This window comes from Chiloscyllium punctatum, chromosome 31, assembly GCF_047496795.1.
Source record: "Chiloscyllium punctatum isolate Juve2018m chromosome 31, sChiPun1.3, whole genome shotgun sequence".
Classification (NCBI taxonomy): Eukaryota; Metazoa; Chordata; class Chondrichthyes; order Orectolobiformes; family Hemiscylliidae; genus Chiloscyllium; species Chiloscyllium punctatum.
Window position 1 is genome coordinate 64,538,285 of NC_092769.1, and position 26,588 is coordinate 64,564,872.

General features: G+C 43.9%; 1 protein-coding gene and 1 non-coding gene across 3 annotated transcripts in view; both read left to right on the forward strand.

Moving 5' to 3' along the window:
- The window catches only part of LOC140457213 (uncharacterized), a 47,444-nt gene extending 43,598 nt beyond the window's left edge, over window positions 1-3,846 (forward strand). Inside the window, exons 5-7 of one of the 2 annotated variants that reach the window (XR_011953327.1) lie at window positions 1,137-1,240; window positions 1,792-1,972; window positions 2,083-3,842. The gene's annotated coding sequence lies outside the window, so the exon portion shown is untranslated. Of the gene's footprint in view, window positions 1-1,136; window positions 1,241-1,791; window positions 1,973-2,082 lie in introns of both variants that reach the window. The other variant, XM_072551307.1, reaches the window with a different exon arrangement.
- Window positions 3,847-13,685: 9,839 nt separating this feature from the next.
- trnaw-cca (transfer RNA tryptophan (anticodon CCA)) lies at window positions 13,686-13,757 on the forward strand. Its single transcript has one exon. It is a non-coding gene; the product is annotated as a tRNA-Trp (tRNA).
- Window positions 13,758-26,588: the final 12,831 nt, after the last annotated feature.

The following is a 26,588-nucleotide window of genomic DNA, read 5'->3' on the forward strand; positions in this document are numbered from 1 at the left end:
TCCGGGTGCTCCGGTTTCCTCCCACAGTCCAAAGATGTGCAGGTTAGGGTGAATTGGCCAGGCTAAATTGCCCCATAGTGTTCAGGATGTACAGGTTGGGTTCGTTAGTCAGGGCTAAGTATAATGTAGGGGAATGAGTCTGGATGGGTTACTCTTCGGAGGGTAGGTGTGGACTTGTTGGGCTGAAGGGCCTGTCTCAATACTGTAGGGATTCCATGAAAGCTGCGATTGGTCTGTAAAGAGCCTGATTCAGAGATGAGGTCATGTTCTTCACCTGAACATGGAGATTCATTGGAATTTCACAAGAGGCTGAGGAATGAGTGGTCAGAGTGGGGGCCAGTCATTCTGATCTAGTGTTGACTACGCAGCAGCTTAAAATCCACGTAAGCAATAATATTACAGAAGCTGTTATTCATGTGGACCACGGTCAATTGTTTCAATTTCGCAGACAGTATATCACAAAATTTTAAGACAATTTTGTTGGGTCAAAGACCGTATGTACACAATTTAAAAATAATCTCGATGACAAGGAAAGACAATTTCATCAGAAAGCACAGGAGAAACTCAGCAGGCCTGACAGCATCCACAGAGAGAAAAACAGATTAATGTTTCACGTCCAGCGACCCCTTGTCAGAAATAAAAGCATCTTTTAATATCTTTCCTGAACAGTCCGGCCCTAATTCTCAGACCATGTCCTCTAGTTCTTAAGCCACCGATCAGTGGGATTAGTTTATCTTTAATCATCCTGTCTTTTCGCATTAACATCTTGAAGACATCAACCAGATCACCCGCTTTACCTTTTAAATTCTAGAAGGAACAGGTCTAAACTGTGTAATCTCTCCTCATAACTTAATCTTTGAAGTCTAGGTGAACCTCCATTGCACTCCCCCCCCCCCCCCCCCCCCCCCACCAAGTCCAATGTATTCTACGTATATCTATCCGGTGTGGTGCCTGGATCTGCTCAGCATACCCCAGTGGGTCTACCAGAGTTTTGAAAATCTGCAGCAGACCGGTTGAGTTTCTCCAGCAATTTCTGTTTGTATATCTTTCAGAGCCTTTGTCAGAACTCAGTTCTTTATCAGGTCTGACAAAGGATCACTGGGCGCAAAATGTTCATGGTTTTTCTCTCTGCACAGATGCTGCTGGAGATGCCGAGTTACTATGGCAGTGATACTTCCCTGGGATTGAATGTCTGTGAAGAACACTTCCGGGAAAAGGATCTTTCAAAAACGTGTCTGGTGTATGCATCTTTTGTTTGTTTTTTTCCATTTGTGGAATATATTTGTGTGCGTTTCTGAAAGACCATTGTCACAGAGAAACATAGAAAATTGGAGGAGGAGGAGGAACCCTCCCAGCCTGTTCCACCATTCAATATGATCATTGTGGATCATCAAACTCAGTATCCTGTTCGTGCTTTCTCCCATACCCCATGATCCTCTCAGCCCTAAGAACTAGAGCCAACTCCTTTTGAAAGCATTCAATGTTTTAACCTCGACCACTTTGTGTGGAAAGGATTTCCACAGGCTCGCCACTTTCTGAGTGAGAAAATGTCTCTTCACCTCACCTCTAAGTACCTAACCTTAGACCGTGCCCCCCTTGGTTCTGGGTTCCTGCATTTAAATCCCTCCTGCATTTACCTTGTCTAGTGCTGTTTGAATTTTATAGATTTCTATGTGAGTGACTGACCACTGCAGTCACCAAAGCAGAAAGCTCAAAATGATCTACCGTGCTAGTGAATTGAACTGACCAACAGTTGGGATTATAACATATTCTCTTATAATTCTCTTGCAGTCTGGATGGTGGTCAAGGTGGCTTCATTCTCTATTTTGGTGAAGATCAGAAGCAATGATATCTGCTTGTCCCATCTGCCTCACCCAGCCTGAGACTTGCCCTCACTAAATCAGCTGAAAATAAATCATTTTGGCAGCTGTCGGGAAATTAGAATCATCATGAGTTTGTTGGTGATGTAACGGTGAGGGTGATTATAACCATGAGAATGTCAATGGTTGTGTTTTCAAACCTTTTTCTGATGGCTTTTTACGCTGCGTACAAATAACTCAACTGTGTCTGGAAATGTTTCAGGTTGAGTCGTACCAATCCCAGTCGTGATGCGATGGAGGTGTCTTTGCTGATGATAGGACATGTCCAATATTGCAGGTCTGACTTCAGTGTCAGGATCTGTGTTGCAGATAGCGGTTCTAATTTCTCGAGAATGTAAAGACACGCGACAGGTTGGCCAGCAGCGCACATCTGATCATTTGGCCAAGTTTAAGGTGATGGACTACTAATTCAACGTGCACTGTACTTCTGGGCTCGACTGTTTTTAAAGTTGCTGTTAATTGCTTGTTTGACTTTTTCATAAGGCAGGTACTGATCTCCACGTTAATGCCATTGACTTTTTACTTAATTCACTCATGGACGTGAGCATTGCTGACTGGTCAACATTGATGCCCATCCTTCGATAAGGTGGTAATGAGCTACCTTCTTGAACACTGTGCAATCCATGTGCTTTAGTTAGGCCATGGTGCTGTTCAGGAGAGAATTCCAGGCTTTTGACACAGTGACGGTGAGGGGGTAGTGACATATCTTCAAGTCAGGATGGTGTTTAGCTTGAAGGAGTACTTGTTCACGTGAATCTGCTGCCCTTGTCCTTCCAGATGGTCATGGGTTTGGAAGTGCTCGTCATGGCCTGAATATCGAGCATTAAAAGTTGATCTCATTGATATGTGTATGACAACTAATTTTTTTTTAAAAAAGTCATTCACAGGGATGTTGGCAGTGCTGGCTGGGCCAGTATTTATTACCCATCCCCAATTGCTGTGAAGGGGTTTGAATTTGAACCACATTGCTGTGGGTCTGGACTTCATGAGAATGGCCTCAGGAATGAAAAGCTTAACATACGAGGAGTGTTTGAGGACTCTAGGTCTATACTCGATGGAGTTTAGAAGGATGGGGGTGGGGGAGGAATCTAATTGAAACATTCAGAACACTGAATGGCCTGGACAGAGTGGATGTTGGGGAGATATTTCTGTTGGGAGGACAGACTTGGAACCAAGGGCACAGCCTTAGAGTCAAGGGAAGACCCTTTAGAACAGAGATAAGGAGAAACTTCTTCAGCCAGAGAGTGGGGAATGTATGGAATTCATTGCCACAGAAGGCTGTGGGGGCCAGGTCATTGAGTATATTTAAGACAGAGATAGGTAGGTTCTTGAGTATCAAGATTAGAGTGGTGCTGGAAAAGCACAGCAGGTCAGGCAGCATCCGAGGAGCAGGAAAATTGATGTTTCAGGCAAAAGCCCTTCATCAGGAAACACTGAACACTGTTTATCAAATCAAAATTACTGGTGTCCACTCAAGGATGCAAAGATTCAGTGTGAGAAGCCAAGCATAAATTGTTCATCATGGGGTTTAAGCACACACTCGCCTCTCTCTGTGCACCACTTCATTCAGTTGTTAACACCTTTGTCCTGATCCAAATTCCTTTCTGCTCACTGGACACATTTAAACGGACCTTTATTAAACAGCAGGAGTGTAAAACCACAGTGTGACAGCCCCTCTTCAGGTTAACAATAAGAATGAATGTTCAAAGTTCGTGAGAAGATTTGTAGCTCGGGTGCTCGTTGTTGTGGTTCTATTCGCCGAGCTGGGAATTTGTGTTGCAGACATTTCGACCCCTGTCTAGGTGACATCCTCAATGTTTGGGAGCCTCCTGTGAAGTGCTTCTGTGTTGTTTCCTCCGGCATTTATAGTGATTTGTCTCTGCCGCTTCCGGTTGTCAGTTCCAGCTGTCCATTGCAGTGGTCGGTATATTGGATCCAGGTCGATGTGCTTATTGATTGAATCTGTGGATGAGTGCCATGCCTCTAGGAATTCCCTGGCTATTCTCTGTTTGGCTTGTCCTATAACAGTAGTGTTGTCCCAGTCGAACTCATGTTGCTTGTCATCTGAGTGTGTGGCTACTAAGGATAGCTGGTCGTGTCATTTCATGGCTAGTTGGTGTTCATGGATACGGATTGTTAGCTGTCTTCCTGTTTGTCCTATGTAACAATCTTACCGCAAATTCAACCCAAACTCTGGGTCAGATATGTAGATAACACCTTTGTAATCATTAAAAACACAGAAATAGAGAACACACACCGGATCATCAATGCCACACTCACAGGAATCAGATTCACTAGAGAGGAAGAAAAGGACAACCAACTCCCATTCCTAGACGTGATGGTACAGAGAACATCTAACGGAGAATTCACCACAAAGGTTTACAGGAAAGCCACACACACACAGACCAAGTCCTGAACTACGAAAGCAACCACCCCAACACACACAAAAGAGGTTGCATCAAGACACTGTTCAAAAGGGCCACAACACACTGCAGTACACCAGAACTGCAAAAAGAGGAAGAAGAACACCTCTACAATGTATTCGCCAAAAACGGATACCCCCACAATTTCATCAACAGATGCCTAAGGGAAAGACAACGGAACGAGGACATGCCGCAACCCAAAGGACTAGCCACACTACCATATATCAAGAACATTTCTGAACTGACAGCCAGACTACTGCGACCACTAGGACTCATAACAGCACACAAACCAACAGCCACTCTCAGACAACAACTCACCAGGATGAAGGACCCGATACCCAGCATGAGCAAAACTAATGTAGTGTACAAAATCCCATGCAAGGACTGCACAAAACACTACATCGGTCAAACAGGAAGACAGCTAACAATCCGTATCCATGAACACCAACTAGCCACGAAACGACACGACCAGCTCTCCTTAGAAGCCACACACGCAGATGACAAGCAACATGAGTTCGACTGGGACAACACTACTATTATAGGACAAGCCAAACAGAGAATAGCCAGGGAATTCCTAGAGGCATGGCACTCATCCACAGATTCAATCAACAAACACATCGACCTGCACCCAATATACCGGCCACTGCAACGGACAGCTGGAACTGACAACCGGAAGCAGCAGATTCAAGCCACTACAAATGCCGGAGGAAAGATCACAGAAACGCTTCACAGGAGGCTCCCAAACACTGAGGATGTCACCTAGACAGGGGACGAAACGTCTGCAACACAAATTTCCAGCTCGGCGAACAGAACCACAACAAGAATGAATGTGTTTGTAAAATGCAATGGGAGACAATGAGTTCAGTTCCACTGTTTTGTTAATGCTGCCCTCTGCTGATTGTTGTTTGAGCTACAGGCAAAGCGACCTGGAATTTAATGCCGTGTGGGTTTATTTGCAGGACTTCTGCAGAGTAATTCTGATATTGGTTCTCTGGCCACATGGGTGTTTTTCTGGTGGTGCAAATATTGAATAAATTATTTTGCACAAGGTGTCTTCTCTGAGTGCCTGAATGTACATACACGCAACCTGGCTGTTGTGGGGAAAGATAAGCTGTACTGCTGTGCAACAGTAGTGTGGGGGTAACAAAAAAAAGATTCTGGGATATTATAACACACAAATTCCTAGGAGTGACGATAACTGACAATCTGTCCTGGACTTCCTGCCTGGATGTGAAGGTCAAGAAGGAACAGCGCTTCTTGTTCCTCAGGTGCCAAATTTTACAGATGCACCATTGAAAGTCCGGGTGCACAATGGCCTGGGGAACTGCTCTGCCTAGGACCGTGCAAAACTACAGAGGGTGGTGTGCACATCCCAGACCATCACTGAAGCCAAGCTTCCATCCATGGACTCCATTTACATGGCTCGCTACTGCGGAAAGGCTGCCAACATCATCAAAGACCCATTCTGCCCTGGTAGTGCTTTCCTACAACCTCATCCATCAGGGGCAGCACAGTGGCTCAGTGGTTAGCACTGTCTCCTCACAGCGCCAGGGACCCGGGTTTGATTCCCGCCTCAGGCGACTGTGTGGAGTCTGTACATTCTCCCCGTGTCTGCGTGGGTTTCCTCCCACAGTCCAAAGATGCGCAGGTCAGGGTGGATTGGCCATGCTAAATTGCCCATAGTGTTAGGTACTTAGGTACCCGCTATACTTAGGTACATGTGACAATAAATCAAATCAAATCAAACAGCACAAAATCCTGGAAGAGAAATCGCTGGAGGCTCTCCTCACTTTTATTTGGTTGTCCAATCATCCCCTAATGGGGAAAAGTCAGATCCCAGAGTGAAACCTAGCTTGATAGATCTGGAGATTATATTTTCTTCTATCATGACCATGGTTATTAGTCATTGAACATGGAGGCACATGTGTCACTGTACACATAAGCCACAAATGTTCTTCAACAAAAGGGCACAAATTTATTGCACAAAGAATGGAAATGAAAACAAAGTGATATGTATATGTATATGTGTGTCTATGACAACTAATAAAGATCTTAATATAAACCACGTTTTCAACTTATTTCCCAGCAATACCTTTTAGAGCTACTCAATCCCAGAGAATCCCTCCTATCTCAACTCCTTAATTTCTTATCTCATTACTCTCAGTTCTATGTTCTGGCCTGCAGAGAACTTCTTTTCAAGTCGACTTAGAAGAAAATGGCAATTTTTAAATTCCGAAGGTCTAAATCTCTTTCCAGTTCTGACAATTTGAAAGCTTCCATTGAAATGTTCACAGATGCGAGGTTTCATAAGCTGAAACACTTACGCTGGGATTCATAATTCTGTCTCTGGTACACTGAACCTTCTGGGAGAGCAGTGCTGGCTGAAGTTGGTGGGGAATTACCGTAATGTGTCCCGTGGATCTGACATGTTGAAAGTAATGTGTACAAACTTCACCACATTGCTTCTATCACAGGAAACCTACTACTTATTATCCAGATCAATCTGAATTTACAATAAAAATCATCTCAGGGTGTCAGGGAATTGGAGAAGATAATTGGTCCCCACCCATTGAGGATCTAAAATTTGAATTTAGGCAACAAAAATATGTAGATTTTTTATTATAACAAAATGGTTTCTCGATTTAAAAGAACACTATAAAATGGCCTGTGAACCATACTGCTGATTTGCAGAATTACGTTGCAGTTCAAAGATAAGAGAGTTTTCATAAAATGAATACTGACACATTAATTGACCATTTGAACTAACCTTGATCTGATACATGGCATGACAATTTACATAAATAAGGAATCCTTCTTAAAAAGTACCATTGGACAGCCTGTCTTTAATCAGATCACCATATTACAGTTGCTTGGACTTTCTTGTAATTAAGAACCCTTTCCCAGGGAATATCATTGGATTAACTTGCTGTAAATCATGTAAATATGTGATTGGTCTTTCTTGTGATTAAGGTTATATTATTATTTTAAAAACATATAAATAATGTGTAATTTTCAAATGTAATTACGCAACTTCACCACGGAACACAGAAGCTTCAATCTGTGTTGCTGGATAGAATTGCGTCAAGGTATCTTAATTCAATAAACTAACGACCCTTGCTAACTTGAATAGATCACATTTTTCGATTCTTTTGACTGATCTCTAACCAAGAAGCCCCTCTTGAGGGGTCTTGGATCTTCACTATGACCTCCCACCTTCCAAGAAAAGGACTGTGCGTTTGAGGGAAAGGACTTGGCTGGTGTGAGTGGCAGTTTTGCTTTGTATAACAGTAGAAGCACATTGAGACTGTAGAATGATGCAGACCAGAAGTGATGTTCTGTCCATTAAATCTGTACCACCAAAGATAAACTACAAACAACATAGATCCGTGAAGGATTCCATGATGGTCCTTTCTCTGTTCCGCAATGATTCCGCTGTTTTCTGCAAAAAAAAGTACTTCCTTTAGTAAAACGATGATAAGGGGGTGAACATTTGCTTTGCTATATCATAACGCTAAGAGGCACCAGGTTAATATTCTCTCAGAGTTGAAAGTCTGATGCTGGAAAAGCACAGCAGGTCAGGCAGCCTCCGAGGAGCAGGAAAATCGACGTTTCGGGCCTGAGTCCTTCATCAGGAATGAGGTTGGGAGCCACAGAAGTGGAGAGGTAAATGGGGGAGGCGGGGTGGGGTGGGGCTGGGGAGAAGGTAGCTGAGAGTGTGATGGGTGGATGGAGGTGGGGTTAAAGGTGATACGTCAGAGAGGAGGGTGGGGAAGATAGGTGGGAAGGAAGATTGACAGGTGGGTGAACTTGGGGAGTACGGTGAGAGAGGGACTCACTGAGATCTTTGTAGAGAGAGGAGGAGAACGTCTTCAAGGTAGACATCCTTGGAAGAGGCTTCGTAGTAAGGTTGAAATCAACTGGGAGAAAATGGGGTCTGCAGATGCACTGTCTTCCCTGTCTCCTAATATTCTCTCAGGCAGAGTACATATTGGCTGTGCACTGGGACAGAACACAAAATTCCAACCATCAATACTCTGTGAAAACTAAGTACTCCGTGGATATGAGCATTTCTGCCTCCAGTTGTGATGTACTCTTCTGAGTGTGTCCTGGCTGTGTAAAAATACCCTTCATCTAACGGCCCACATTCTGTCGGTCCAGCTCTGATTTCACTTGGAACCTCAAAGCTGACACAGCACAGCAAAGGAGAAGTCTTCCAATTTTCTGATCTATTTTCAAGTGGACCTATCTCCTACACGATGCCATCGACATGAACTTGTGCAACCTTGGCCCCAGTGTCAATATGTGATGTTTATTCCAGATGGTTGGAGTTACAGGAAAACAGGAAGCTAATCAAAATGGAGATTGCAGTAACAGTCTAGGCAGTGGTTCATGCACATTCGCAGCAATAATGGGAAAATGCAAATAGCAGAGGATAGATTTAATCCATCGGCCTTTGTCCCCAGCACACTCCCACTGCTCCACTGTGCTACCATAGTCTGACACTTTTTGCATGGGCTTTCTGTTTTCTGTCAGTTGGAAGGTGAGCACACGTTACAACTCTGGCTTCACAATTCAACTGTGTCACACCACACAGATGGTAAGAGCCTGGAAAATAGATACCCAGACGGTGCAAAGCACCTTCAGAACACACACAGTGACAAACAAAATACCATGCTCCAAGATGGAGTGTGATTTTTTTACATGAAAGGGTTGTCTATATTACATAAAGACGCCCCCTTGTGTTGGAAAAATGAATTTCCTGCAGTGTAGCTCTGATGACCATAGAGTCATGGAGATATACAGCACAGAAACAGACCCTTTGGTCAAACCTGTCCCTACCCAACCCAATCTAATCCCACCTGCCAGCATCCGGCCCATATCCCTCCAAACCCTTCCTATTCATATACCCAACCAAATGTCTCTTAAATGTTGCAATTGTACCGGCCTCTACCACTTCCTCTGGTAGCTCATTCCATACACATACCATCCTCTGCGTGAATAAGTTGCCCCTTAGGTCTCTTTTATATCTTTCCCCTCTCACCCTAAACCTATGCCCTCTTGTTCTGGACTCCCCCACCCCAGGGAAAAGACTTTGCCTATTTATCCTATCCATGCCCCTCATGATTTTGTAAACCTCCAACCCTGGCAACATCCTTGTAAATCTTTTCTGAACCCTTTCAGGTTTCACAACATCCTTCCTATAGGAAGGAGACCAGAATTGCACGCAATATTCCAACAGTGGCATAACCAATGTCCTGTACAGCCGCAACATGACCTCCCAACTCCTGTACTCAGTACTCTGACCAATAAAGGAAAGCATACCAATTGAATTTATGACCAGCTTATCACAATACTAAGAGGCACTACCATACTAACTTCTGTAGCAGCGTGGCATAATGGAACCATGTTAGGTCCATCAACCTGAATTCAAAGTTCACCAGCGCGCTGTACAATGTATTTGCTGCTCCTGCAGTCAGATCTCAATAGCTTTCCCCAATATCTTCCTCAGCTTTCCCCTTCCAGTAAACACTTCAAACCTGAACACATTTATCATGTGTTTCTACTCTCACATATCCTTTGTAATGCCCGAGCTGAAACAGGTATGATGGACTGATTGGATTTGGATTTGATTTATTGTGGTCACATGAACCTAAATACAGTGAAAAGCTTTGTTTGTGAGCAGTACAAGAAGATCATAGTATAGCATGCAAGGACATACAGGTCATAGGGAACTTAGACAGAGTGCAGCATACAGATTACACTGCACAGAAGGTGCGTGAAGCAAGATCAACATTATTTGAAGTTAGAGAGTCCATTAATCAGATTGGCCTTCATTAGCTCTCTCACTCTGGCCTGTTCTGTGTGAAGTGCATCTGCCCAATCCCCATAATGTTCTGCATTTCCCCAAAATCGTTCTCCCTGTGACCCGCATTATCGAGAAGGATGTCAAGGGATCTTCAATGTTGTTGTGTAGTTTCCTGTTGTGCAGATGTATTGTTGGTTGTGCAAATATGAGCTGAAAATGTGTTGCTGGAAAAGCGCAGCAGGTCAGGCCTGACCTGCTGCGCTTTTCCAGCAACACTGCCTGACCTGCTGCGCTTTTCCAGCAACACATTTTCAGCTCTGATCTCCAGCATCTGCAGTCCTCACTTTCTCCTGTGCAAATATGACCTTTGTCTAGCTCCCCATAATCACTCAGAATTACAAATTTGCCATGTGGAATGTAAAGAAAAGGAAATCAAGTGAGGGCAGTTTTCACAGAGCACTATGATTGAACACTATGTTGGCTCTAGAGTTTTGTGAAGAGCCTGATCAAATCAGTCAATTGGCTGAAAAATGGTAGATGGAGTTCAATCTCTGAGGAGAGGCTGAACAGACTGGGGCTGTTTTCCCTGGAGCGTCAGAGGCTGAGGGATGACCTTATAGAGGTTTATAAAACCATGAGAGGCGTGGATAGGATAAATAGACAAGGTCTTTTCCCTGGGATGGGGGAGTCCAGAACTAGAGACCATAGGTTTAGGGTGAGAGGAGAAAAACTTAAAAGGGACCTCGGGTGTGACTTTTTCATGCAGAGAGTGGTGCGTGTATGGGATGAGCTGACAGAGGAAGTGGTGCAGGCCGGTGCAATTACAACAGTTAGAAGGCATCTGGATAGGTATATGAATAGGAAGGGTTTAGAGGGATATGGGCCAAGTGCTGGCAAATGGGACTAGATTAGGTTACGATATCTGGTTGGCAGGGATGAGTTGGATGGAAGGGTCTGTTTCTGTGCTGTACATATCTATGACTGCATGTATAAATGAGAGGTATTGCATTTTGGTACACCAAACAAGGGTAGGGCTTATACATTCCTGAAGAAGGGCTTATGCCCGAAACATCGATTGTCCTGCTCCTCGGATGCTGCCTGGCCTGCTGTGTTTTTCCAGCACCACACCTTTCAACTCTGGTCTCCAGCATTTGCAGTCCTCACCTTCTCCTCGGGCTTATACATTGGTGAGGCCTCTTCTGGAATACTCTGTCCATTTCTAGTCACCCAGTTATAGGAAGGAGATTATTAGGCTGGAGAAGGTTCAGAAGAGATTTACCAGGATGTTCGCAGGAATGGAAGGTTTGAGTTATAAAGAAAGACTGGATAGGCTGGGACTTTTTTCACTGGGGTGTAGGCTGTTGAGAGGCGACCTGATAGAAGTTTATAAAATAATGAGAGGTCTAGATAGAGTTGATGGTAGTTGTCTTTTCCCTAAGATGGGGGCACATTTTTAAGGTGAGAGAAGAGAGATTTAAAAAAAGACATGAGAAGAGATTATTTTACACAGGATGGTTCCTGAGGAAGATCTTTTCACTTTTGTAGACAGTTGATCGCAAAATTTTAAGACTGGGATTTAATCCACCTGTATAGAATTTTAAAATAATCTCGATAACAAGGAAAGACAATTTCATCTGAAAGTGCAGGAGAAACTCAACAGACCTGACAGCGTTTGCAGAGAGAAAAACAGAATTAATGTTTCATGTCTATTGACCCTTTGTCAGAAATAAAAGAAAGATCTGCAGGACACTCACTGGACTTGAAACATTAAATCTGTTTTCCCTTTCCAGATAGGATGATAGAGATAGGAGTATGCCATTCAGCTCCTCAAAAACCTTTCACCATTCAGTGAAATCATGGCTGATTTGGGGCCTAACTCCATGTACCTACCTTTGGCCCATGTATTTTAATATGTTTGCTTAAAATTTATTTTAAAAGAACATCTCACACTTCAAATGACCAATAAATCAACATCTATTGCCATTTGTGGAAGACAGTTCCAAACACCTCCCATACTTTGTTTGTAGAAGTGCTTCCTAATATCTCTCCTGTACAGTCTGGCCCTAACTTTCACTCTATGTCCCCCAGTTCTACAATCCCTAACCGGTGGAAATAGTTTATCTATCCTACTTTTTCCTGTTAATATCTTGAAGGCTTTGACCGGATCATTCCCTTAACCTTCAAAACTCTGGAGGAAACAGGCCTAATTATTTAATGTTTCTTACTAACTCAATCCCTGAAGTCCAGGTATAGTCCTTGTATACCTCTGTTGTACTTCTTCCAAGTCCAATATGTCCTTCCTAGATCAGCTCAGAGTATTCTAAGCGGGTCTGGTCAGAGTTTTGAATATCTGTGGCAGACTTGTTGAGTTTTTCCAGCAATTTTTATTTGTGTGTCTTTCGGACAGTTGGCCAGAACAAAGTCCTTCATCAGTTGTGACCAAGGGGTCACTGGACACAAAACTTTAGCTCTGTCTCCACAGAATGCTGCAGGAGCTGTTGAGTTTCATGTCACATTTCAGGTGACCACCATTGCACTATACACACACACAGACACTCCAACACACAGACACTCTCACAGGCACGCCTATACACGCATACACACATATACACAAACGTGCACACAGACACCCACACACACTCTTACAGACACACACACTCCCACACTCACACATGCACCCCCTCACAGACGTAAGACACTCTGCACTCACTACACACACATACACTTTCTCACACTCACAACCCCCAACCCAGACACACACACATACAGACAGACATGCACAGATATATTTTGTGGGGTGAATTTGTACTTGCAGAGTTACATTGTACTTTGCTCAAAAACTGCATGAATTCATGTAGAACTCTGAGCTCAAAAACTGCATGAATTCATGTAAAACTCCGTTATCTCACTTTTTAGATTAGAATCAATCTAAACATCATGGCATAGACAGAGAACACAGGGGGCTAACACCTTCAACATATTGTCTAGCTATCACCATTGTTAACAGCTAACCGGAGCATGCAACTCTTTAAAAAAAGGGTTTTGTGATTTACACATGAAAGAAGTGAAACTATCACTGTATTCAAACAGATGAAAGGCTTAACAGGCAACCGATTTTTCAATGTATAATTTCAGTTACATCACACTAAATTTTTGCTGTAAATTCTGTGTGTTAGGATCGAGCCCTCCACTATCACCTGATGAAAGAGCGTTGCTCCGAAAGCTAGTGCTTCTAATTAAACCTGTTGGACTATAACCTGGTGTACACCCCAGTCCTACACCGGCATCTCCAAACCATGAGTGTCTCTGGCTCTTTCTAGTTTGACATAGCAGTGATGCTTCACTGGTATTGAATATCCGTAAAGGATACTTCTGGGGGGGAAAGATTCTGTTTTTTTTTACTTTCGTTGTTATACTAAGATCTTTTGAACGTATCTGGAAGTTTCTTGTTTAATTTGTGGAACATAATTTGTGCACTGTTTTGAAAGACCATTGGCATTTTAAAACAAATATCTTTGGTAGCATTTCATACAACCGGTTGGAATATATACCAAGTAGGCTGATTGCTGGTCGTATGAGCTTGTGGCGCAACGGTAGCGCGTCTGACTCCAGATCAGAAGGTTGCGTGTTCAAATCACGTCAGGCTCAATGCAGCTGCAGTTTTACAGTTGTTTGTCTTGGGGCTCGACATTAATTTGAAAAAGCGCAAGTTTATCGTCCTAGCTTTCACCTGCATTGCAACCATTTAATGCGAGAGCAGTGTGAAATGCCAAAAATGACGGGAACTAACACTCATTCGCCTCCCTCTGTGCACCGCTTAGTTGAGTGGTTAATAGCTTTTTCCTGATCTTTTATGACTCAATTATAAACAACCATCACTACTTTTCAATCCAAAAGAGAAAATGCTGGAAAATCTCAGCAGGTCTGGTGGCAGCATCTGTAAGGAGAGAAAAAAAAACTAAACTCTTACAGATGCTGCCAGAGAAAAGAGATTTTTCTCTCCTTACAGATGCTGACAGACCTGCTGAGATTTTCCAGCATTTTTCTCTTTTGGTTTCAGATTCCAGCATCCGCAGTAATTTGCTTTTATTGTTTTTCAATCAACCGGGAGATTTCAGCTCTTCCTGTTGTAGAGTGACAGTGAGTTCAGAAAGGAATGTTTCCAAATTACAAGCAATTTCCTTCTGCTCAATGGACACAGTTAAACTGATCTTTATTAAACACCATTCCGACGGCCCCTATTCACATGAAAGATGAGAATAAATTTTATAAAATGCAATGGAGGGCAATAAGTCCAGTTCCAACGCTTTGTTAATTCTGCCCTCTGCTGATTGTTGTCTGAGTTACAGGCAAAGGCCCAGAAAATTAATGCCATGTGGATTTATTGGCAGGACAACGATGGAAAGACTCTGGATATGGCCTTATTTTATGTTGTATCTGAATATAAGATATAGGAGCAGATATTAAGCCGTTCAGCCCATCTAGTCTGCACTGCCATTTGATCATAAGTAGACAAGGAGGGAACTGGAGGAAGTTAAATACAATGACTGCAGATGCTGGAAACCAGATTCTGGATTAGTGGTGCTGGAAGAGCACAGCAGTTCAGGCAGCATCTAAGTAGCTTCTTGGATGCTGCCTGAACTGCTGTGCTCTTCCAGCACCACTAATCTGGGAGTTGGAAGAACACAGCCAGCCAGGCAGCAGCAGGAGCGGGAGAAGTCAACGGTTTGGGGGTAACCCTTTATCAGTCCTGACTTCTCCCCCCTCCTGGATGCTGCCTGGCTGGCTGGGTCCTTCCAGCCTCCTGCTTGTCTACGTTGGATTCCAGCATCTGTAGAGTCAGAAGGAATGAGCTTGCATGACCATCACCTGCGCTGTGTCAGATCTGAGCTTCCGGGTAAAATAAAGAGCTGGGCCAACAGAATATAGGGAGTTAGACAAAGTTCATATTTAAGCAGCAGAGAATTCTACAGGCTCACCACTCTCTGGGTGAAAACATTCCTTTTCATCGCAGTCCTAAATAGCCTAGCTCATATCCTTAGACTGTGCCCCCTAGATCTTAGCTTCTGGCTCATTGGCAACAACATTCCTATATTTACTTTGTCTCGTCCTGTTAGAATTTTATAGGTTTCTAGGTTAAGTGGCTGACCAATGCAGTCAACAAACTGTAAAAATATCTCATTATCTATAAGATTTATCTATAAACATATCTATCAAGCCAGGTTTTGGTGTGGAATTGGACTTCCCTGGGATTATAGCATATTGTCTTATACCTCTCTTGCATTCTGTAAAATGGTCAATTTGGTCTCATTTTCTGTTTTCGTGACATTCAGAAGCAGTGATCTCTGTTTCTCCCAATATATCTACCATCCTGAGACTTCAACTTGGGAACATATCTAGAGCAACCTCCTCTTCTGGAACTGAATTGTCTACACTTTTCCACGGTCTGCTTTCAGACCCTCTTTCAAACCAAAACGTTTGAGAAGCACTGCCCATTCGGCCATTTTACCATACCAATGTGTAAATATTTACTGAAAAACTCCCTCTACTGCCAGCAAGTCTAAGTAATAGGAACAATGGGTCTGCTTGGAAACCAGCAGACTCCCACGAAAACAATTTAAATGAATCACGAACCTGACAGAACAAAATATTTCAAGGGACAGCACAGCAAACAGCTTGAGCTTGTAGCATGAGAGTAGCATGTTAAACTCCAGACCATGAAGTTGTGTGTTCAAATCCTATCCAGCTCAAGCTGCGTTTCATTGATTTGTTCTGTGGTCTGGTTAACTTGACATTAGTTTTACAACAAAACACTTGTTTATCAACACTTACAACAACAAAAAAATGACGTGGTGGTGCTGTTGGCGGACAAAGTTAAAAATCACCCAACACCAGGTTATAGTCCAACAGGTTTATTTGGAAGCACTAGCTTTCAGAGCACTGCTCCTTCATCAGGGAGCTAGTGGAGCAGGATCGTAGCACACGGGATTTATAGTGAAAGATCACATACAACAATAATCTAGGTTCATTCAATATATCATATCAGTTGCAAACATGACACTGTGATCTTTTGTGATAAATTCTGTGCTTTATGATCCTGCTCTACAGCTCCTTGATGAAGAAGCAGCACTCCGAAAGCTAGTGCTGGTAAAGCTGAGACTTTATTTCACTGGAGTGTAGGAGGTTGAGGGGTAATCTTTATAAAATCATGAGAGGCATGGGTAAGGTGAATAGCAAAGTTAATAGAGATGTACAGCACGGAAACAGACCCTTTGGTCCAACTTGTCCATGCCGATTATATATCCGAACCTAATCTAATCCCATTTTTCAGCACTTGGCTCATATCCCTCTAAATCATATACCTCCTATTCATATACCCATCCAGATGCTTTTTAAGTGTTGTAATTGTACCATGTTCCACTACTTCCTCTGGCAGCTCATTCCATATACGCACCACCCTCTGCGTGAAAAAGTTGCCTCTTAGGTCCCTTTTACATCTTTCCCCTCTCACCCTAAACCTATGCCCTCTAGTTCTGGACTCTCTCACCTCAGGGAAAGTACTTTGTCTATTTATCCTATCCATGCCCCTCATGACTTTATAAACCTCTATAAAGTCACCCCTCAGCCTCCGACGCTCCAGGGAAAACAGCCCCAGCCTGTTCAGCCTCTCCCTGTAGCTCAAATCTTTCCCTTTGGGTTGAGGATTTCAAAACTAGAGGCCATAATTTTAAGGTGAGAGAAGAAGATTTAAAAGGGACCTGAGAGGCAACTTTTCCACACAGAGGGTGGCTGTTCTCGGGAATGAACTGCCAAAGGAAGTAAGAAGTGCAGGTACTGTTACAACATTGGAAAGACATTTGGACACATAGATGAATAAGTTTAGAAGGATATGGGCCACATGCAGGCAAATGGGACGAGCTCAGTTTGGGAAACTTGGGTCAGCATTGTTAAGTTGGAGCAAAGGGTCTGTTTCCTTTCAGTATGACTCTGTGACTCCCTCGCAACCACTTGGGGAGGGAGGGATCAGTGTCACACATGCGCCCAAAGTAAGCCTTGTTAACTACAAAATTTCTTCAAATGTCTTTTCATCAGAGCCAGAGAAAGATGCAGAGCTGGTGGGAAATAGAGAATTGTAAACCGGAAACCCTTCCCTCAGGAAAATTAATATGGGAGTTTTCTGTGCGGCCTGTTTGGTTTCCACGGCTCATCTTCACACAAGAAACGGTTTTCTGCTATGGGGATCAGCAAAGGCTGATCCCCCTCCATCCACGCATCAATGAATTTAATATGCATCGGGATGTCAAACACTTCTTCCAATGCTTCTGCCTCTGAGCTTCCTCTTACAATCCCACCCACCTTCCGGGGACCCCTTCAATCGCCTCCAACACACTCCAAACCATCATCTCCCAGACCAGACAGAACCTCATCACCTCAGGAGATCTCCCACCCACAGCTTCCAACCTCGTAGTCCAGGAACCCCGCCCCACCCGGCTCTATCTCCTTCCCAAGATCCACAAGCCTGACCACCCGGCCGGCCCATTGTCTCAGCATGCTCCTGCCCCACCGAACTCATCTCCACCTACCTCGATACTGCCTTATCCCCTCTAGTCAGGAACTCCCCGCATACGTTCGAGACACCACCCACACCCTCCACCTCCTCCAAGACTTCCGTTCCCCCGGCCCCCAATGCCTTATCTTCACCATGGACATCCAATCCCTCTACACCTTCATCCGCCATGACCAGGGCCTCCAAGCCCTCCGTTTTTTCCTCTCCAGACGTCCCCAACAGTACCCTTCCACCGACACTCTCAGTCGTTTGGCTGAACTTGTCCTCACCCTTAACAATTCCTCCTTCGAATCCTCCCACTTCCTCCAGACCAAAGGGGTAGCCATGGGCACATGTATGGGCCCCAGCTAAGCCTGTCTCTTTGTTGGCTACATAGATCAGTCCATCTTCCATAATTACACCAGCACCATTCCCCACCTCTTCCTCCACTACATTGATGACTGCATTGGCGCCACCTTGTGCTCCCGCAAGGAGGTTGAGCAATTCATCAACTTCACCAACACATTCCACCCTGACCTTAAATTTACCTGGACCATCTCTGACACCTCCCTCCCCTTCCTGGACCTCTCCATCTCCATTAATGACGACCGACTTGACGATGACATTTTTTACAAACCCACCGACTCCCACAGCTACCTGGATTACACCTCTTCCCACCCTACCTCCTGCAACCTCCGCCTCCACCGTATTTGCTCCCAGGAGGACCAGTTCCACCACACAACACACCAGATGGCCTCCTTCTTTAGAGATCGCAGTTTCCTTTCTCACATGGTTAAAGATGCCCTCCAACGTGTCTCGTCCACATCCCACACCTCCTCCCTCAGACCCCACCCCTCCAACTGTAACAAGGACAGAACGCCCCTGGTGTTCACCTTCCACCCTACCAACCTTCGCATAAACCAAATCATCTGCCACCTCCAAAAAGACCCCACCACCAGGGATATATATCCCTCCCCACCCCTTTCCGCTTTCCGCAAAGACCATTCCCTCTGTGATTACCTGGTCAGGTCCACGCCCCCAACAACCCACCCTCCCGTCCTGGCACCTTCCCCTGCCACTGCAGGAACTGTAAAACCTGTGCCCACACCTCCTCCCTCACCTCTATCCAAGGCCCTAAAGGAGCCTTCCACATCCATCAAAGTTTTACTTGTACATCCACTAATATCATTTGTATCCGTTGCTCCTGATGCGGTCTCCTCTACATTGGGGAGACTGGGTGCCTCCTAGCAGAGCGCTTTAGGGAACATCTCCGGGACACCCGCACCAATCAACCACACCGCCCTGTGGCTGAACATTTCAACTCCCCCTCCCACTCTGCTGAGGACATGGAGGTCCTGGGCCTCCTTCACCGCCGCTCCCTCACCACCAGATGCCTGGAGGAAGAACACCTCATCTTCCGCCTCGGAACACTTCAACCCCAGGGCATCAATGTGGACTTCACCAGTTTCCTCATTTCCCTTTCCCCCACCTTACCCCAGTTCCAACCTTCCAGCTCAGCGCTGTCCCCATGATCTGTCCTACCTGCCTATCTTCCTTCCTAACTATCTGCTCCACCCTCCTCTCTGACCTATCACCTCCATCTCCAACCCCATTCACCTATTGTACTCCTTGCTACCTTCCCCCACCCTCCTCGCTGACCTATCACCTCCATCCCCACTCCCATTCACCTATTGTACGCTTGGCTATCTTCTCCCCCCCACCTTCCCTCCACTCTGGAGGCTTCCTGCCTCTATTCCTGATGAAGGGCATTTGCCCAAAACGTTGATTTTCTTGCTCCTCTGATGCTGCCTGACCTGCTGTGCTTTTCCAGCACCACTCTGATCTAAACTCTGGTTTCCAGCACCTGCAGCCCTCACCTTTTGCCTGGTTTTCTGCTAGGGCCGAGCAGCTGCTACAATCTGACATGACTGTCCCAGATCGGTGGAATCCCAGCAAAGCACTTGCTCAGTTCCACTCTCAATGGACCGGAGCTGCAGGGTTGCACAGAGCTCACATGGGAAGGCAGGGTGAAACATCGGCCATGAATTTTTCACTCAAGATTAGGGTGGTGCTGGAAAAGCACAGCAGGTCAGGCAGCGACCGAGGAGCAGGAAAATCAACGTTTCGGGCAAAAGCCCTTCATCAGGAATGAGCAATCACCAATTTCCTGGAATCAGATTGGTAAAGTTGAATATGAAAGTTTTGCTGCAATTGTGTTAGTTTTAGTGAGCACACAAATAGAATTTGGCGCAGTAATGATCTCCTAAACCAGGGAGGGAAATACTTGCCTTCGAAGCCATCTCAGGAATGTTTACTGGATTCATTCCAGGGATGAGGGGACTGTCCTCCAGTAGCAACACACCTTAAACAGGAGAGACTAGAGAATGCCTTCGTTAATAAATGAATCTTCCAGTAGTGTTTAGTTTCGGGACATGATCCACAAAGGGGACACAAACATATAAATTATAGAGTCATAAAGAGGAAACAGACCCTTTGGTCCAACCTGTCCATGCCGACCGGATATCCCAACCCAATCTAGTCCCACTGGCCAGCACCTGGCCCATATCCCTCCAAACCCTTCCTATTCATATACCCATCGAGATGCCTTTTAAATGTTGCAATTGTACCAGCCTCCACCACTTCCTCTGGCAGCTGATTCCATACACGTTCCACCTTCTGCGTGAAAAAGTTGCCCCTTAGGTCTCTTTTATATCTTTCCCCTCTCACTGCCCTCTAGTCCTGGACTCTCACCCCAGGGAAAAGACTTTGTCTATTTACCCCATCCATGCCCCTCATAATATTATGACCCTCTACAAGGTCACCCCTCAGCTTCTGCTTTGGAGTGAAGAACCAAATCCAGTTGATTCTGATTTTAATGTTCCTCAAATTAAACTGAGTAATGAGGGAGCTCTCAAATATTGGGGTAAATTATTCAGTTTCCTTCCAGAGGAGACTCAAAGTTACCTGGAAGAGTTATTACTATCACATGGAGAGTTATGTGGGAATAAGCTGGGAAGTACTAACATGATTATGCATGATGTAGAAATAGGAAATGCTGTTCCAATTAAGCAACATCTTTATAGGCTTAACCCTCGAACATTGGCACAGGTTCAGGAAGAGATTGAAAACATGCTCACATGAGATGTGATCAAAGTGAGTTGCAATGAATAGAGCTCAACCATAATGATGGTGCCAAAACCAAATGGTATGTATTGATTATAGCAAACTCAATGCCGTTATGAAGTCTGATTCATATCCTATTGCATGGCTGGAAGACTATATTGAGAAGGTAGGACAAGAAGCTTATATTTTGAAGCTAAACTTATTTGAGGGGTACTTCATCTGAGAGCACGAAGGAAATTTCAGCATTTGTGACACCAAATGGACTTTCCTCGCATAAAGTTATCCCACGTGGTTTGTAAAATGCACCAACTACTTTTCAAAGACTAATCAAAAAGGTCATTTTGGGATTACCCAAATGTGTGGTGTACATGGATGGTCTGGCGATTTTTAATCGCACATGGAAGAAACATTTGGAGCATCTATCAAAATTGTTTCATCAAATACAGAAGGCGGGCTTGGTGATAAACCTGGTTAAGAGGGAGTTTGCAAAAGTCCAAGTCACGTTCCTAAGCCATATCTTTGGACATGGATAAATGTCCCCATGGGATGTGAAAACAGAGAGTACTGGGGAGTTTCCCATATCGTTGATGAAAAGGGAAGTGCTACAATTCCTGGGACTGAATGGTTTTTAATCAAAAATTCATTCCAAAGTTTAGCAGAGACGTTACTCCACTGACAGAGTCGTTGAAGAAATGCTGAAAATTACAGAGGATGGTAGAACATCAGAAGGCATTTGACAGCCTGAGAGCTGTGTTAACTACAGCCTCAGTGTTAGCCACATCCAATTACAAATGGCAAAGCCATTCAAGGCGGCTATTGATATGAGTGATTTGGATACTGGTGCAGTACTCTTGCAAGAAGACGATGAGAAAGTCGAAAGACCTTTTGGAGATTTTTCCAGAAAGTTGAATATTCATCAACAGGAATATTCCACAGTTGGGAAGACCTTGAGTTTGATGTTGATGTCACAACATTTCAATATTTATGTTGTCAATAAATGTGTCTGGGACAATTGTACTCATACTGATCAAAACACCTTAACATTTTTGGAAATTTTTAAAGGTTAAAATACCTAGATAATTCAGATGAAGTTCTTTGCTCCAGTCATTTCATTTGAAAATTAAACACACGGTAGGATGGGGGAAGATAATTACCGATACATTCTCATGAAGGAAAACAAAGGTGTTCAGTGGTGGAAGAAATGGACTGTAATATTGAATATTTGCATTAGTCAATGTATATGTATTGTAGTGGACTAATTGTGTACGACTAAAGATCTTTTTAAATTATGCCATCTTTGTTTATTGTGGTTCATCCTTTTCAGGGATTAGTGAAGCGACCATGGCTTTGAGGGGTGCATTTTGTCATTTTTATTCAGAGAGATTTTGAGCCAGGGGTATAGAGTTGTCTCTTCAAAACCAACAAAAGTAAACAGCTTGTGAGGCCCTGGGTTTTTTTTAAAAACTTGAAACAATAGAAGCAGCATGAATGGGTGGCATCAGGCTCCCATAGAACCATGATTTTAATTTAGTTTTTAATTGTTGGGGGTTTGAAGTTGGCTATGGAAGCTGTTTCATCATTCTCTGTCAGAGCAGATAGCTGGAGTTCGCTTCCGCTGCCAGAATTTTCTGTTGGTGTTCTATTCTCCTGGACTGGGGAAAAAAAAACACTGCATGTGAGACAGTCTATTTTACTGAATTTGCTTTTGCCAAGGGAGTGTTTATGGGATATTATCATATTGGAACAGTTGCTGTTTAGTGGTTAAATAATCTACCATTCTGTTAAACTTATACCAATTCTTCTTTCTTTTCTTTGTGTTTTCACTGGGTTTAAGAATGACACAGTGGTTAGCACTGCTGCCTCACAGCGCTAGAGACCTGCGTTCAATTCCCACCTCAGGCGACTGACTGTGTGGAGTTTGCACATTCTCCCCGTGTCTGCGTGGGTTTCCTCCAGGCGCTCCGGTTTCCTCCCACAGTCCAAAGATGTGCAGGTCAGGTGAATTGGCCATGCTAAATTGTCCGTAGTGTTAGGTAAGGGGCAGATGTAGGGGTATGGGTGGGTTGCGCTTCGGCGGGGCAGTGTGGACTTGTTGGGCCGAAGGGCCTGTTTCCACACTGTAAGTAATCTAATCTATATTTTTATTAAAGTCAAGTAATGTGACTAATCGAACTTAATCTGGAACACAGCACCTTACACGTGTCTTTAAATAAGATATAAAGCTAAGGTCTAGGCTGTATCCTCAACACATTTGAAGGGGGTTTGGTCTGGTCCATAACAATAGCCTGTTCCCCAGATGGCTCCAGAACTTACTAATCTTAAAACTTGTATCCAATATGGACCAGTTAAAAAAAAGGTTTCTAGGTTACCTTTGGAAATCAGATTCACGGTCCACACAAAGATTGAAGTCACCCGTGATTATTATGGTTTCTAATGTCTAATGTTAATACCTCATTAACTCTTCCTGTGGGCTCTGTCCTACACCGAAATACTCTTAGGAGGCTCATAAGTTATTACCACCATTTTTCTTGCTTCTGCTGCTGTATCATCAACAAATAAACTCAGCGAATTCCTGTCCTTGTCAATCTCCATTTTTATTGATGAAGTTTCTATCGATATGCTTGTGAAATATTGTCTTCCCTGATAATTAAATTTCAAAACGAAGATGCTGCTGTGAAGAATATCATTAAGAATTGCCAGCAAAGATTCATCAGCACCTTCGAATCGGAAATTCTTATCCTTCAGTACAGTCTTCACATCGCCATGATTTCTCCATTGCGTCTCTGCCCTTGTCTCTATGCGCACTGGATTACCAGGTTAAACTTTTTCCCTGCTGTTGCCTTTCACAACGTGGAACTGGTTGAAACTCTTCCCACAGTCAGAGCAGTGAAACACTTTCTCTGTGACATATGCACCTCGGTGGTTTTTCAGTCACGATGCTGTTTCAGGTCTGTCCCCACAGACAGAACAAACACACAGTTCTCCTTCTGTGTTCCAAAGCTGAAGGCATTCTGTTCCTGACGAGTCAAGCGACTCTGTCAGAGCTTGATGTGATCCTTGTGTTAGATTTTCTGTCTTTAAATCCTCCCTTTCTCATACCCTGCAAGCAGAGTGTGGAAAAATCATCTCTGTAAGTTCAGAAATTCAGGACAGGCAGCTCCCGTCTGTATTCAAAATGCTTTGCTGTATTCAGATTTTTTTTAGATTAGATTCCCGACAGTGTGGAAACAGGCCCTTCGGCCCAACCAGTCCACACCGACCCTCCAAAGAGTAACCCACCCAGACGCATTTACCCTCTGACTAATGCACCTAACACTATGGGCAATTTAGCACGGCCAATCCACCTGACTTTATCATGGTTCTTCAGCCTAAAATGTCCAACCCAACACACTCTCTCTCTTTCCTCTGCTGAAATCTGGACCGACTCCACCAAGATCATTATTTCTTTGCTCTTCTGTTAGTTTTCTCACCCCCCCCCCCCCACCCCTCTCCCTGCGTTCAATTCTCCAGCTTCTGTGTTCAATTCAACCATCACTTACTGCCAGGAAGTATGGCGAGATTTAACTGGGGCATTCAAGAATGCATTAAATAATGACTTGAACAGCAACAACATGTTGCTGGAGCAAAGGCAAGAGAATATCAGTAAGCCAGAACGCTCATTTGGAGAGCAAGCTAAGAGACTATGGGGGAAATGAAGTTTTCCTGTGCCACAGCATCTCTGTAACCCTCTCACTGTTGGGAATGTACATAAAGAAAGAATACAACATGACGCAATATTTTAGAAACCATTGCATGTGGATAACAAAGATAATGTAAAATTATAAACTTTTTTCGAAAAAGTATAAATAAATCTTAGAGAATAAACATGTTAACGTTATAGAAGAGGAAAGCAATGTCTGTGTTCGCTTGCACAATGGTTTTGGATGTTCGCACCCAGATAATACACACAGTGAAATTGAAATTCTGATAGATCAGATCCTATGCAACATTGTTTGAAGATCCTGACTGCAAATCCTCCCAATTCTCTCTACTCCTGGCTGGAATCTGCAACCTGAAACTCAGAATGGGGCTAAAAAGGCAGAGTCTAATATACGTACAGTCTCACACACATAAATACAGTGTAGTCCATATACATAGTCTAACACAGAGTTTAATTTAGATAAATGCGAGGTGCTGCATTTTGGGAAAGCAAATTTTAGCAGGACTTATACACTTAATAGTAAGGTCCTGGGGAGTGTTGCTGAACAAAGAGACCTTGGAGTGCAGGTTCATAGTCCCTTGAAAGTGGAGTTGCAGGTAGATAGGTTAGTGAGGAAGGAGTTTGATATGCTTTTCCTTTATTGGTCAGAGTATTGAGTACAGGAGTTGGGAGGTCATGTTGCGGCTGTCCATTGGTTAGGCCACTGTTGGAATATTGCATGCAATTCTGGTTTCCTTCCTACTGGAAAGATGTTGCGAAACTTGAAAGGTTCAGGAAAGATTTACAAGGAAGTTGCCAGAATTGGAGGATTTGAGCTACAGAGAGAGGCTGAAGAGGCTGGGGCTGTTTTCCCTGGAGCGTCGGAGGCTGAGGGGTGATTTTGTAGAGGTTTACAAAATCATGAGGGGCATGGATAGGATAAATAGACAAAGTCTTTTCTCTGGGGTGGGGGAGTCCAAAACTAGAGGACATAGGTTTAGGGTGAGAGGGGAAAGATATAAAAGAGACCTAAAAGCAGAGGGTGGTACCTGTATGGAATCAGCTGGCAGAGGATGTGGTGGAGGTTGGTACAATTGCAACATTTAAAAGGCATTTGCATGGGTATATGTATAGGAAGGGTTTGGAGGGATATGGGCCGGGTGCTGGCAGGTGGGACTAGATGGGGTTGGGATATCTGGTCAGCATGGATGGATTGGACTGAAGGGTCTGTTTCTGTGCTGTACATCTCTATGACTCTATGACGTGCAAATACAGTTTAATACACACAAGTATAATGAAACTCTCAACAACCCACAATCTCGCTATTATCAAGTGATGATTTGGAGGTGCCAGTGTTGGACTGGGGTGTACAAAATTTAAAATCACACAACATCTGGTTATAATCTAACAGATTTATTTGGAAGCACTAGCTATCGGAGCGCTGCTCCTTCATCAGGTGATTGTGGAATATAAGATCGGAAGACACAGAATTTATAGCAAAAGTTTACAGTGTGATGCAACTGAAATTATATATTGAAAAACAATCCAGATCTTTTTCAATATATAACTTCAGTTGCATTCACACTGTAAATTTTTGCTATGAATTCTATGTATTACAATCTTATATTCCTGAACCATCTGATGAAGGAGCAGCGCTCCGAAAGCTAAAGCTTTCAAATAAATCTGTTGGATTATAACCAGCTGTTGTGTGATTTTTAACATTTATCAAGTGAGTGAGACGGAATTTCTGAACGTCCCCCCACGTAATCTTAGTGAAATCTCCCTTCAGGGAAAAAAAGGTCCTGCTTTCCATCTGCAAATTCCGCTAAAAGAAGTTTACAAAAGCCATTCTTGGACGTCTAGGTCAGAAATTCATGATTTCACCTCCTGTTTCCTGAACCTTAACTGGGAGCGTACGTGCCCTGCAGTATTTCCCTGCCCTCAGTGATTCTCTGGGGCCAGTTTGCAATATGCCCAGTTCAGACCGCACCGCCCCCGTGTCTGATTGACACCACAGTGTGCAATAGCAAAGTAAGGTGGGACTGGACACCATCGGATGGTCCTCCAACCAATCAAGTCCAACAAAGAGACCACGTGCTCTCTCGCCACCATTCCCCCACCCCCAGGATCC